Genomic DNA, 15418 nt, shown 5'->3' with positions numbered 1-15418 from the left:
GTGAGACGCTACGTTACAGTGTCACAGCGGCTGTGGCATGTCTATATTCTGTGTGTGACTGCGGGTGTATCTGCATGTGAATCGCTACGTTACAGTGTCACAGCGGCTGCAGCATGCCTATATTCTGTGTGTGACTGCGGGTTTATCTGCATGTGAAACGCTACGTTACAGTGTCACAGCGGCTGCAGCATGCCTATATTCTGTGTGTGACTGCGGGTGTATCTGCATGTGAGACGCTACGTTACAGTGTCACAGCGGCTGCAGCATGCCTATATTCTGTGTGTGACTGCGGGTGTATCTGCATGTGAGACGCTATGTTACAGTGTCACAGCGGCTGCAGCATGTCTATATTCTGTGTGTGACTGCGGGTGTATCTGCATGTGCGATGCTACGTTACAGTGTCACAGCGGCTGCAGCATGTCTATATTCTGTGTGTTACTGCGGGTGCATCTGCATGTGAAACGCTACGTTACAGTGTCACAGCCGCTGCAGCATGCCTATATTCTGTGTGTGACTGCAGCTGTATCTGCATGTGAGATACTACGTTACAGTGTCACAACGGCTGCGGCATGTCTATATTCTGTGTGTGACTGCGGGTGTATCTGTATGTGAGACGCAACGTTACAGTGTCACAGAGGCTGCAGCATGCCTATATTCTGTGTGTGACTGCGGGTGTATCTGCATGTGAGACGCTACGTTACAGTGTCACAGCGGCTATGGCATATCTATATTCTGTGTGTGACTGCGGCTGTATCTGCATGTGAGATGCTACGTTACAGTGTAACAGCGGCTGCGGCATGCCTATATTCTGTGTGTGACAGTGGGTGTATCTGCATGTGAATTGCTACGTTACAGTGTCACAGCGGCTGCAGCATGTCTATATTCTGTGTGTGACTGCGGGTGTATCTGCATGTGAGACGCTACGTTACAGTGTCACAGCGGCTGCGGCATGCCTATATTCTGTGTGTGACTGCAGGTGTATCTGCATGTGAAACGCTACATTACAGTGTCACAACGGCTGCGGCATGCCTATATTCTGTGTGTGACTGCGGCTGTATCTGCATGTGAGACGCTACGTTACAGTGTCACAGCGGCTACGGCATGCCTATATTCTGTGTGTGACTGCGGGTGTATCTGCATGTGAGACGCTACATTACAGTGTCACAGCGGCTGCAGCATGTCTATATTCTGTGTGTGACTGCGGGTGTATCTGCATGTGAGACGCTACGTTACAGTGTCACAGAGGCTGCAGCATGCCTATATTCTGTGTGTGACTGCGGGTGTATCTACATGTGAGACGCTACATTACAGTGTCACAGCGGCTGCAGCATGCCTATATTCTCTGTGTGACTGCGGGTGTATCTGCATGTGAAACGCTACGTTACAGTGTCACAGCGGCTGCAGCATGCCTATATTCTGTGTGTGACTGCGGGTGTATCTGCATGTGCGATGCTACGTTACAGTGTCACAGCGGCTGCAGCATGTCTATATTCTGTGTTTGACTGCGGGTGCATCTGCATGTGAAACGCTATGATACAGTGTCACAACGGCTGCAGCATGCCTATATTCTGTGTGTGAAAGCGGGTGTATTTGCATGTGAAACGCTACGTTACAGTGTCACAGCGACGGCAGCATGCCTATATTCTGTGTGTGACTGCGGGTATATCTGCATGTGAGACGCTATGTTACAGTGTCACAGCGGCTGCAGCATGTCTATATTCTGTGTGTGACTGCGGGTGTATCTGCATGTGCGATGCTACGTTACAGTGTCACAGCGGCTGCAGCATGCCTATATTCTGTGTGTGACTGCGGGTGTATCTGCATGTGAGACGCTATGTTACAGTGTCACAGCGGCTGCAGCATGTCTATATTCTGTGTGTGACTGCGGGTGTATCTGCATGTGCGATGCTACGTTACAGTGTCACAGCGGCTGCAGCATGTCTATATTCTGTGTGTTACTGCGGGTGCATCTGCATGTGAAACGTCTTGTTACAGTGTCACAGCCGCTGCAGCATGCCTATATTCTGTGTGTGACTGCAGCTGTATCTGCATGTGAGATACTACGTTACAGTGTCACAACGGCTGCGGCATGTCTATATTCTGTGTGTGACTGCGGGTGTATCTGTATGTGAGACGCTACGTTACAGTGTCACAGAGGCTGCAGCATGCCTATATTCTGTGTGTGACTGCGGGTGTATCTGCATGTGAGACGCTACGTTACAGTGTCACAGCGGCTATGGCATATCTATATTCTGTGTGTGACTGCGGCTGTATCTGCATGTGAGACGCTACGTTACAGTGTAACAGCGGCTGCGGCATGCCTATATTCTGTGTGTGACAGTGGGTGTATCTGCATGTGAATTGCTACGTTACAGTGTCACAGCGGCTGCAGCATGTCTATATTCTGTGTGTGACTGCGGGTGTATCTGCATGTGAAACGCTACATTACAGTGTCACAACGGCTGCGGCATGCCTATATTCTGTGTGTGACTGCGGCTGTATCTGCATGTGAGACGCTACGTTACAGTGTCACAGCGGCTACGGCATGCCTATATTCTGTGTGTGACTGCGGGTGTATCTGCATGTGAGACGCTACATTACAGTGTCACAGCGGCTGCAGCATGTCTATATTCTGTGTGTGACTGCGGGTGTATCTGCATGTGAGACGCTACGTTACAGTGTCACAGAGGCTGCAGCATGCCTATATTCTGTGTGTGACTGCGGGTGTATCTACATGTGAGACGCTACATTACAGTGTCACAGCGGCTGCAGCATGCCTATATTCTCTGTGTGACTGCGGGTGTATCTGCATGTGAAACGCTACGTTACAGTGTCACAGCGGCTGCAGCATGCCTATAATCTGTGTGTGACTGCGGGTGTATCTGCATGTGCGATGCTACGTTACAGTGTCACAGCGGCTGCAGCATGTCTATATTCTGTGTTTGACTGCGGGTGCATCTGCATGTGAAACGCTATGATACAGTGTCACAACGGCTGCAGCATGCCTATATTCTGTGTGTGAAAGCGGGTGTATTTGCATGTGAAACGCTACGTTACAGTGTCACAGCGACGGCAGCATGCCTATATTCTGTGTGTGACTGCGGGTATATCTGCATGTGAGACGCTATGTTACAGGGTCACAGCGGCTGCAGCATGTCTATATTCTGCGTGTGACTGCGGGTGTATCTGCATGTGCGATGCTACGTTACAGTGTCACAGCGGCTGCAGCATGTCTATATTCTGTGTTTGACTGCGGGTGCATCTGCATGTTAAACGCTATGTTACAGTGTCACAGTAGCTGCAGCATGCCTATATTCTGTGTGTGACTGCGGGTGTATCTGCATGTGAGACGCTACGTTACAGTGTCACAGCAACTGCAGTATACCTATATTCTGTGTGTGACTGCGGGTGTATCTGCATGTGAGACAATACGTTACAGTGTCACAGTGGCTGCGGCATGTCTATATTCTGTGTGTGACTGCGTGTGTATCTGCATGTGAAACGCTACATTACAGTGTCATAGCGGCTGCGGCATGCCTTTATTCTGTGTGTGACTGCGGCTGTATCTGCATGCGAGACGCTACGTTACACTGTCACAGCGGCTGCGGCATTCCTATATTCTGTGTGTGACTGCGGGTGTATCTGCATGTGAGACGCTACGTTACAGTGTCACAGCGGCTGCGGCATGCCTATGTTCTGTGTGTGACTGCGGGTGTATCTGCATGTGAGACGCTACGTTACAGGGTCACAGCGGCTGCAGCATGCCTATATTCTGTGTGTGACTGCAGGTGTATCTGCATGTGAAACTCTACGTTACAGTGTCACAGCGGCTGCGGCATGCCTATATTCTGTGTGTGACTGCGGGTATATCTGCATGTGAGACGCTACGTTACAGTGTCACAGCGGCTGCGGCATGCCTATATTCTGTGTGTGACCGGCTGTATCTGCATGCGAGACGCTACGTTACACTGTCACAGCGGCTGCGGCATTCCTATATTCTGTGTGTGACTGCGGGTGTATCTGCATGTGAGACGCTATGTTACAGTGTCACAGCGGCTGCGGCATGCCTATGTTCTGTGTGTGACTGCGGGTGTATCTGCATGTGAGACGCTACGTTACATAGTTACAGCGGCTGCAGCATGCCTATATTCTGTGTGTGACTGCAGGTGTATCTGCATGTGAAACTCTACGTTAGAGTGTCACAGCGGCTGCGGCATGCCTATATTCTGTGTGTGACTGCGGGTATATCTGCATGTGAGACGCTACGTTACAGTGTCACAGCGGCTGCGGCATGCCTATATTCTGTGTGTGACTGCGGCTATATCTGCATGCGAGATGCTAGATTACACTGTCACAGCGGCTGCGGCATTCCTATATTCTGTGTGTGACTGCGGGTGTATCTGCATGTGAGACGCTTTGTTACAGTGTCACAGCGGCTGCGGCATGCCTATGTTCTGTGTGTGACTGCGGGTGTATCTGCATGTGAGACGCTACGTTACAGGGTCACAGCGGCTGCAGCATGCCTATATTCTGTGTGTGACTGCGGCTGTACCTGCATGTGAGAGGCTACGTTACAGTGTCACAGCGGCTGCAGCATGTCTATATTCTGTGTGTGACTGCAGGTGTATCTGCATGTGAGACGCTACGTTACAGTGTCACAGCGGCTGCAGCATGCCTATATTCTGTGTGTGACTGCGGCAGTATCTGCATGTGACACGCTACGTTACAGTGTCACAGCGGCTGCAGCATGTCTATATTCTGTGTGTGACTGCGGGTGTATTTGCATGTGAGACGCTACGTTACAGTGTCACAGCGGCTGCAGCATGCCTATATTCTGTGTGTGACTGCGGCAGTATCTGCATGTGACACGCTACGTTAGAGTGTCACAGCGGCTGCAGCATGCCTATATTCTGTGTGTGACTGCGGGTGTATCTGCATGTGACACGCTACGTTACAGTGTCACAGAGGCTGCAGCATGCCTATATTCTGTGTGTGACTGCGGGTGTATCTGCATGTGAGACGCTACGTTACAGTGTCATAGCGACTGCAGCATCCTATATTCTGTGTGTGACTGCAGCTGTATCTGCATGTGAAACGCTACGTTACAGTGTCACAGCGGCTGCGGCATGTCTTTATTCTGTGTGTGACTGCGGGTGTATCTGCCTGTGAGACGCTACGTTACAGTGTCACAGCGGCAGCAGCATGCCTATATTCTGTGTGTGACTGCGGGTGTATCTGCATGTGAAACGCTACGTTACTGTGTCACAGCCGCTGCAGCATGCCTATATTCTGTGTGTGACTGCGGGTCTATCTGCATGTGGGATGCTACGTTACAGTGTCACAGCCGCTGCAGCATGCCTATATTCTGTGTGTGACTGCGGGTGTATCTGCATGTGAGACTCTACGTTACAGTGTCACAGCCGCTGCAGCATGCCTATATTCTGTGTGTGACTGCGGGTGTATCTGCATGTGAGACGCTATGTTACAGTGTCACAGCAGCTGCAGAATGCCTATATTCTGTGTGTGACTGCGGGTGTATCTGCATGTGAGACTCTACGTTACAGGGTCACAGCGGCTGCAGCATGTCTATATTCTGTGTGTGACTGCGGCTGTACCTGCATGTGAGACGCTACGTTACAGTGTGACAGTGGCTGCAGCATGTCTATATTCTGTGTGTGACTGCGGGTGTATCTGCATGTGAGACGCTACATTACAGTGTCACAGCGCCTGCAGCATGTCTATATTCTGTGTGTTACTGTGGCTGTACCTGCATGTGAGACGCTACGTTACAGTGTCACAGCGGCTGCAGCATTTCTATATTCTGTGTGTGACTGCGGCTGTACCTGCATGTGAGACGCTACGTTACAGTGTCACAGCCGCTGCAGCATGTCTATATTCTGTGTGTGACTGCGGGTGTATCTGCATGTGAGACGCTACGTTACAGTGTCACAGCGGCTGCGGCATGCCTATATTCTGTGTGTGACTGCGGGTGTATCTGCAAGTGAAACGCTACGTTACAGTGTCACAGTGGATGTAGCATGCCTATATTCTGTGTGTGACTGCGGGTGTATCTGCATGTGAAATGCTACGTTACAGTGTCACAGCGGCTGCGGAATGCCTATATTCTGTGTGTGAGTGCGGGTATATCTGCATGTGAAATACTACGTTACAGTGTCACAGCGGCTGCGGCATGCCTATATTCTGTGAGTGAGTGCGGGTGTATCTGCATGTGAAACGCTATGTTTCAGTGTCACAGCAGCTGCAGCATGCCTATATTCTGTGTGTGACTGCTGGTGTATCTGCATGTGAGACGCTACGTTACAGTGTCACAGCGACTGCAGTATGCCTATATTCTGTGTGTGACTGCGGGTGTATATGCATGTGAGACAATACGTTACAGTGTCACAGCGGCTGCGGCATGTCTATATTCTGTGTGTGACTGCGGGTGTATCTGCATGTGAAATGCTACATTACAGTGTCACAACGGCTGCGGAATGTCTATATTCTGTGTGTGACTGCGGGTGTATCTGCATGTGAAACTCTACGTTACAGTGTCACAGCGGCTGCGGCATGCCTATATTCTGTGTGTGACTGCGGGTGTATCGACGCTACGTTACAGTGTCACAGCGGCTGCAGCATGCCTATATTGTGTGTGACTGCGGGTGTATCTGCATGTGAAACGCTACGTTACAGTGTCACAGCCGCTGCAGCATGCCTATATTCTATGTGTGACTGCGGGTCTATCTGCATGTGAGATGCTACGTTACAGAGTCACAGCCGCTGCAGCATGCCTATATTCTGTGTGTGACTGCGGGTGTATCTGCATGTGAGACGCTACGTTACAGTGGCACAGTCGCTGCAGCATGCCTATATTCTGTGTGTGACTGCGGGTGTATCTGCATGTGAGACGCTATGTTACAGTGTCACAGCAGCTGCAGCATGCCTATATTCTGTGTGTGACTGCGGGTGTATCTGCATGTGAGACGCTACGTTACAGGGTCACAGCGGCTGCAGCATGTCTATATTCTGTGTGTGACTGCGGCTGTACCTGCATGTGAGACGCTAAGTTAAAGTGTCACAGCGGCTGCGGCATGCCTATATTCTGTGTGTGACTGCAGGTATATCTGCATATGAGACGCTACGTTACAGTGTCACAGCGGCTGCGGCATGCCTATATTCTTTGTGTGACTGCGGCTGTATCTGCATGTGAGACGCTACGTTACAGTGTCACAGCGGCTGCGGCATGCCTATATTCTGTGTGTGACTGCAGGTATATCTGCATGTGAGACGCTACGTTACAGTGTCACAGCGGCTGCGGCATGCCTATGTTCTGTGTGTGACTGCGGGTGTATCTGCATGTGAGACGCTTCGTTACAGGTTCACAGCGGCTGCAGCATGTCTATATTCTGTGTGTGACTGCGGCTGTACCTGCATGTGAGACGCTACGTTACAGTGTCACAGTGACTGCAGCATGTCTATATTCTGTGTGTGACTGCGGGTGTATCTGCATGTGAGACGCTACATTACAGTGTCACAGCGGCTGCAGCATGTCTATATTCTGTGTGTGACTGCGGCTGTACCTGCATGTGAGACGCTACGTTACAGTGTCACAGCGGCTGCGGCATGTCTATATTCTGTGTGTGACTGCGGCTGTACCTGCATGTGAGATGCTACGTTACAGTGTCACAGCCGCTGCAGCATGTCTATATTCTGTGTGTGACTGCGGGTGTATCTGCATGTGAGACACTACGTTACAGTGTCACAGCGGCTGCAGTATGCCTATATTCTGTGTGTGACTGCGGGTGTATCTGCATGTGAGACGCTACGTTACAGTGTCATAGCGACTGCAGCATCCTATATTCTGTGTGTGACTGCGGCTGTATCTGTATGTGTAACGCTACGTTACAGTGTCACAGCGGCTGCGGCATGTCTTTATTCTGTGTGTGACTGCGGGTGTATCTGCCTGTGAGACGCTACGTTACAGTGTCACAGCGGCAGCAGCATGCCTATATTCTGTGTGTGACTGCGGGTGTATCTGCATGTGGGATGCTACGTTACAGTGTCACAGCCGCTGCAGCATGCCTATATTCTGTGTGTGACTGCGGGTGTATCTGCATGTGAGACGCTACGTTACAGTGTCACAGCCGCTGCAGCATGCCTATATTCTGTGTGTGACTGCGGGTGTATCTGCATGTGAGACGCTATGTTACAGTGTCACAGCAGCTGCAGAATGCCTATATTCTGTGTGTGACTGCGGGTGTATCTGCATGTGAGACTCTACGTTACAGGGTCACAGCGGCTGCAGCATGTCTATATTCTGTGTGTGACTGCGGCTGTACCTGCATGTGAGACGCTACGTTACAGTGTCACAGTGGCTGCAGCATGTCTATATTCTGTGTGTGACTGCGGGTGTATCTGCATGTGAGACGCTACATTACAGTGTCACAGCGCCTGCAGCATGTCTATATTCTGTGTGTTACTGTGGCTGTACCTGCATGTGAGACGCTACGTTACAGTGTCACAGCGGCTGCAGCATTTCTATATTCTGTGTGTGACTGCGGCTGTACCTGCATGTGAGACGCTACGTTACAGTGTCACAGCCGCTGCAGCATGCCTATATTCTGTGTGTGACTGCGGGTGTATCTGCATGTGAGACGCTACGTTACAGTGTCACAGCCGCTGCAGCATGCCTATATTCTGTGTGTGACTGCGGGTGTATCTGCATGTGAGACGCTATGTTACAGTGTCACAGCAGCTGCAGAATGCCTATATTCTGTGTGTGACTGCGGGTGTATCTGCATGTGAGACTCTACGTTACAGGGTCACAGCGGCTGCAGCATGTCTATATTCTGTGTGTGACTGCGGCTGTACCTGCATGTGAGACGCTACGTTACAGTGTCACAGTGGCTGCAGCATGTCTATATTCTGTGTGTGACTGCGGGTGTATCTGCATGTGAGACGCTACATTACAGTGTCACAGCGCCTGCAGCATGTCTATATTCTGTGTGTTACTGTGGCTGTACCTGCATGTGAGACGCTACGTTACAGTGTCACAGCGGCTGCAGCATTTCTATATTCTGTGTGTGACTGCGGCTGTACCTGCATGTGAGACGCTACGTTACAGTGTCACAGCCGCTGCAGCATGTCTATATTCTGTGTGTGACTGCGGGTGTATCTGCATGTGAGACGCTACGTTACAGTGTCACAGCGGCTGCGGCATGCCTATATTCTGTGTGTGACTGCGGGTGTATCTGCAAGTGAAACGCTACGTTACAGTGTCACAGTGGATGTAGCATGCCTATATTCTGTGTGTGACTGCGGGTGTATCTGCATGTGAAATGCTACGTTACAGTGTCACAGCGGCTGCGGAATGCCTATATTCTGTGTGTGAGTGCGGGTATATCTGCATGTGAAATACTACGTTACAGTGTCACAGCGGCTGCGGCATGCCTATATTCTGTGAGTGAGTGCGGGTGTATCTGCATGTGAAACGCTATGTTTCAGTGTCACAGCAGCTGCAGCATGCCTATATTCTGTGTGTGACTGCTGGTGTATCTGCATGTGAGACGCTACGTTACAGTGTCACAGCGACTGCAGTATGCCTATATTCTGTGTGTGACTGCGGGTGTATATGCATGTGAGACAATACGTTACAGTGTCACAGCGGCTGCGGCATGTCTATATTCTGTGTGTGACTGCGGGTGTATCTGCATGTGAAATGCTACATTACAGTGTCACAACGGCTGCGGAATGTCTATATTCTGTGTGTGACTGCGGGTGTATCTGCATGTGAAAATCTACGTTACAGTGTCACAGCGGCTGCGGCATGCCTATATTCTGTGTGTGACTGCGGGTGTATCGACGCTACGTTACAGTGTCACAGCGGCTGCAGCATGCCTATATTGTGTGTGACTGCGGGTGTATCTGCATGTGAAACGCTACGTTACAGTGTCACAGCCGCTGCAGCATGCCTATATTCTATGTGTGACTGCGGGTCTATCTGCATGTGAGATGCTACGTTACAGAGTCACAGCCGCTGCAGCATGCCTATATTCTGTGTGTGACTGCGGGTGTATCTGCATGTGAGACGCTACGTTACAGTGGCACAGTCGCTGCAGCATGCCTATATTCTGTGTGTGACTGCGGGTGTATCTGCATGTGAGACGCTAAGTTACAGTGTCACAGCGGCTGCAGCATGTCTATATTCTGTGTGTGACTGCGGCTGTACCTGCATGTGAGATGCTAAGTTACAGTGTCACAGCGGCTGCGGCATGCCTATATTCTGTGTGTGACTGCAGGTATATCTGCATATGAGACGCTACGTTACAGTGTCACAGCGGCTGCGGCATGCCTATATTCTTTGTGTGACTGCGGCTGTATCTGCATGTGAGACGCTACGTTACAGTGTCACAGCGGCTGCGGCATGCCTATATTCTGTGTGTGACTGCAGGTATATCTGCATGTGAGACGCTACGTTACAGTGTCACATTGGCTGCGGCATGCCTATGTTCTGTGTGTGACTGCGGGTGTATCTGCATGTGAGACGCTTCGTTACAGGTTCACAGCGGCTGCAGCATGTCTATATTCTGTGTGTGACTGCGGCTGTACCTGCATGTGAGACGCTACGTTACAGTGTCACAGTGACTGCAGCATGTCTATATTCTGTGTGTGACTGCGGGTGTATCTGCATGTGAGACGCTACATTACAGTGTCACAGCGGCTGCAGCATGTCTATATTCTGTGTGTGACTGCAGCTGTACCTGCATGTGAGACGCTACGTTACAGTGTCACAGCGGCTGCGGCATGTCTATATTCTGTGTGTGACTGCGGCTGTACCTGCATGTGAGATGCTACGTTACAGTGTCACAGCCGCTGCAGCATGTCTATATTCTGTGTGTGACTGCGGGTGTATCTGCATGTGAGACGCTACGTTACAGTGTCACAGCGGCTGCAGCATGCCTATATTCTGTGTGTGACTGCGGGTGTATCTGCATGTGAGACGCTACGTTACAGTGTCATAGCGACTGCAGCATCCTATATTCTGTGTGTGACTGCGGCTGTATCTGTATGTGAAACGCTACGTTACAGTGTCACAGCGGCTGCGGCATGTCTTTATTCTGTGTGTGACTGCGGGTGTATCTGCCTGTGAGATGCTACGTTACAGTGTCACAGCGGCTGCAGCATGCCTATATTCTGTGTGTGACTGCGGGTGTATCTGCATGTGAAACGCTACGTTACTGTGTCACAGCCGCTGCAGCATGCCTATATTCTGTGTGTGACTGCGGGTCTATCTGCATGTGGGATGCTACGTTACAGTGTCACAGCCGCTGCAGCATGCCTATATTCTGTGTGTGACTGCGGGTGTATCTGCATGTGAGACGCTACGTTACAGTGTCACAGCCGCTGCAGCATGCCTATATTCTGTGTGTGACTGCGGGTGTATCTGCATGTGAGACGCTATGTTACAGTGTCACAGCAGCTGCAGAATGCCTATATTCTGTGTGTGACTGCGGGTGTATCTGCATGTGAGACTCTACGTTACAGGGTCACAGTGGCTGCAGCATGTCTATATTCTGTGTGTGACTGCGGCTGTACCTGCATGTGAGATGCTACGTTACAGTGTCACAGCCGCTGCAGCATGTCTATATTCTGTGTGTGACTGCGGGTGTATCTGCATGTGAGACGCTACGTTACAGTGTCACAGCGGCTGCGGCATGCCTATATTCTGTGTGTGACTGCGGGTGTATCTGCAAGTGAAACGCTACGTTACAGTGTCACAGTGGATGTAGCATGCCTATATTCTGTGTGTGACTGCGGGTGTATCTGCATGTGAAATGCTACGTTACAGTGTCACAGCGGCTGCGGAATGCCTATATTCTGTGTGTGAGTGCGGGTATATCTGCATGTGAAATACTACGTTACAGTGTCACAGCGGCTGCGGCATGCCTATATTCTGTGAGTGAGTGCGGGTGTATCTGCATGTGAAACGCTATGTTTCAGTGTCACAGCAGCTGCAGCATGCCTATATTCTGTGTGTGACTGCTGGTGTATCTGCATGTGAGACGCTACGTTACAGTGTCACAGCGACTGCAGTATGCCTATATTCTGTGTGTGACTGCGGGTGTATCTGCATGTGAGACAATACGTTACAGTGTCACAGCGGCTGCGGCATGTCTATATTCTGTGTGTGACTGCGGGTGTATCTGCATGTGAAATGCTACATTACAGTGTCACAACGGCTGCGGAATGTCTATATTCTGTGTGTGACTGCGGGTGTATCTGCATGTGAAACTCTACGTTACAGTGTCACAGCGGCTGCGGCATGCCTATATTCTGTGTGTGACTGCGGGTGTATCGACGCTACGTTACAGTGTCACAGCGGCTGCAGCATGCCTATATTGTGTGTGACTGCGGGTGTATCTGCATGTGAAACGCTACGTTACAGTGTCACAGCCGCTGCAGCATGCCTATATTCTATGTGTGACTGCGGGTCTATCTGCATGTGAGATGCTACGATACAGAGTCACAGCCGCTGCAGCATGCCTATATTCTGTGTGTGACTGCGGGTGTATCTGCATGTGAGACGCTACGTTACAGTGGCACAGTCGCTGCAGCATGCCTATATTCTGTGTGTGACTGCGGGTGTATCTGCATGTGAGACGCTATGTTACAGTGTCACAGCAGCTGCAGCATGCCTATATTCTGTGTGTGACTGCGGGTGTATCTGCATGTGAGACGCTACGTTACAGGGTCACAGCGGCTGCAGCATGTCTATATTCTGTGTGTGACTGCGGCTGTACCTGCATGTGAGACGCTAAGTTACAGTGTCACAGCGGCTGCGGCATGCCTATATTCTGTGTGTGACTGCAGGTATATCTGCATATGAGACGCTACGTTACAGTGTCACAGCGGCTGCGGCATGCCTATATTCTTTGTGTGACTGCGGCTGTATCTGCATGTGAGACGCTACGTTACAGTGTCACAGCCGCTGCAGCATGCCTATATTCTGTGTGTGACTGCGGGTCTATCTGCGTGTGAGATGCTACGTTACAGTGTCACAGCGGCTGCGGCATGTCTATATTCTGTGTGTGACTGCGGGTGTATCTGCATGTGAGACGCTACGTTACAGTGTCACAGCGGCTGCGGCATGCCTATATTCTGTGTGTGACTGCGGCTGTATCTGCATGTGAGACGCTACTTTACAGTGTCACAGCGGCGTCGGCATGTCTATATTCTGTGTGTGACTGCGGGTGTATCTGCATGTGAGACGCTACTTTACAGTGTCACAGCGGCTGCGGCATGCCTTTGTTCTGTGTGTGACTGCGGGTGTATCTGCATGTGAGACGCTACGTTACAGGGTCACAGCGCCTGCAGCATGTCTATATTCTGTGTGTGACTGCGGCTGTACCTGCATGTGAGACGCTACGTTACAGTGTCACAGTGGCTGCAGCATGTCTATATTCTGTGTGTGACTGCAGCTATATCTGCATGTGAGATACTACGTTACAGTGTCACAACGGCTGCGGCATGTCTATATTCTGTGTGTGACTGCGGGTGTATCTGTATGTGAGACGCTACGTTACTGTGTCACAGAGGCTGCAGCATGCCTATATTCTGTGTGTGACTGCGAGTGTATCTGCATGTGAGATGCTACGTTACAGTGTCACAGCGGCTACAGCATGCCTATATTCTGTGTGTGACTGCGGCTGTAACTGCATGTGAGATGCTACGTTACAGTGTCACAGCGGCTGCAGCATGCCTACATTCTGTGTGTGACTGCGGGTGTATCTGCATGTGAGACGCTACGTTACAGTGTCACAGCGGCTGCTGCATGCCTATATTCTGTGTCTGACTGCGGTTGTATCTGCATGTGAGACGCTACGTTACAGTGTCGCTGCGGCATGCCTATATTCTGTGTGTGACTGCGAGTGTATCTGCATGTGAGACGCTACGTTACAGTGTCACAGCGGCTGCAGCATGCCTATATTCTGTGTGTGACTGCAGGTGTATCGACGCTACATTACAGTGTCACAGCGGCTGCAGCATGCCTATATTCTGTGTGTGACTGCGGGTTTATCTGCATGTGAAACGCTACGTTACAGTGTCACAGCCGCTGCAGCATGCCTATATTCTGTGTGTGACTGCGGGTCTATCTGCGTGTGAGATGCTACGTTACAGTGTCACAGCCGCTGCAGCATGCCTATATTCTGTGTGTGACTGCGGGTGTATCTGCATGTGAGACGCTACGTTACAGTGTCACAGCGACTGCAGCATGCCTATATTCTGTGTGTGACTGCGGGTGTATCTGCATGTGAGACAATACGTTACAGTGTCACAGCGGCTGCGGCATGTCTATATTCTGTGTGTGACTGCGGGTGTATCTGCATGTGAGACGCTACGTTACAGTGTCACAGCGGCTGCGGCATGCCTATATTCTGTGTGTGACTGCGGCTGTATCTGCATGTGAGACGCTACTTTACAGTGTCACAGCGGCGTCGGCATGTCTATATTCTGTGTGTGACTGCGGGTGTATCTGCATGTGAGACGCTACTTTACAGTGTCACAGCGGCTGCGGCATGCCTTTGTTCTGTGTGTGACTGCGGGTGTATCTGCATGTGAGACGCTACGTTACAGGGTCACAGCGCCTGCAGCATGTCTATATTCTGTGTGTGACTGCGGCTGTACCTGCATGTGAGACGCTACGTTACAGTGTCACAGTGGCTGCAGCATGTCTAAATTCTGTGTGTGACAGCGGGTGTATCTGCATGTGAGACGCTACGTTACAGTGTCACAGCGGCTGCGGCATGTCTATATTCTGTGTGTGACTGCGGCTGTACCTGCATGTGAGACGCTACGTTACAGTGTCACAGTGGCTGCAGTATGTCTATATTCTGTGTGTGACTGCGGCTGTACCTGCATGTGAGACGCTACGTTACAGTGTCACAGCGGCTGCAGCATGCCTACATTCTGTGTGTGACTGGGGGTGTATCTGCATGTGAGACGCTACATTACAGTGTCACAGCGGCTGCAGCATCCCTATATTCTGTGTGTGACTGCGGGTGTATCTGCATGTGAGACGCTACGTTACAGTGTCATAGCGACTGCAGCATCCTATATTCTGTGTGTGACTGCGGCTGTATCTGCATGTGAAACGCTACGTTATAGTGTCACAGCGGCTGCGGCATGTCTGTATTCTGTTTGTGACTGCGGGTGTATCTGCATGTGAGACGCTACGTTACAGTGTCACAGTGGCTGCAGCATGCCTATTTTCTGTGTGTGACTGCGGCTGTATCTGCATGTGAGACGCTACATTACAGTGTCATAGCGGCTGCAGCATGCCTATATTCTGTGTGTGACTGCGGGTGTATCTGCATGTGAGACGCTATGTTACAGTGTCACAGCGGCTGCAGCATGTCTA

The sequence above is a fragment of the Taudactylus pleione genome, unplaced genomic scaffold (assembly GCF_031769625.1).
Source record: "Taudactylus pleione unplaced genomic scaffold, aTauple2 ptg000261l, whole genome shotgun sequence".
NCBI lineage: Eukaryota > Metazoa > Chordata > Amphibia > Anura > Myobatrachidae > Taudactylus > Taudactylus pleione.
The sequence above is the reverse complement of the archived record's forward strand: the minus strand, read 5'-3'. Positions refer to the sequence as shown.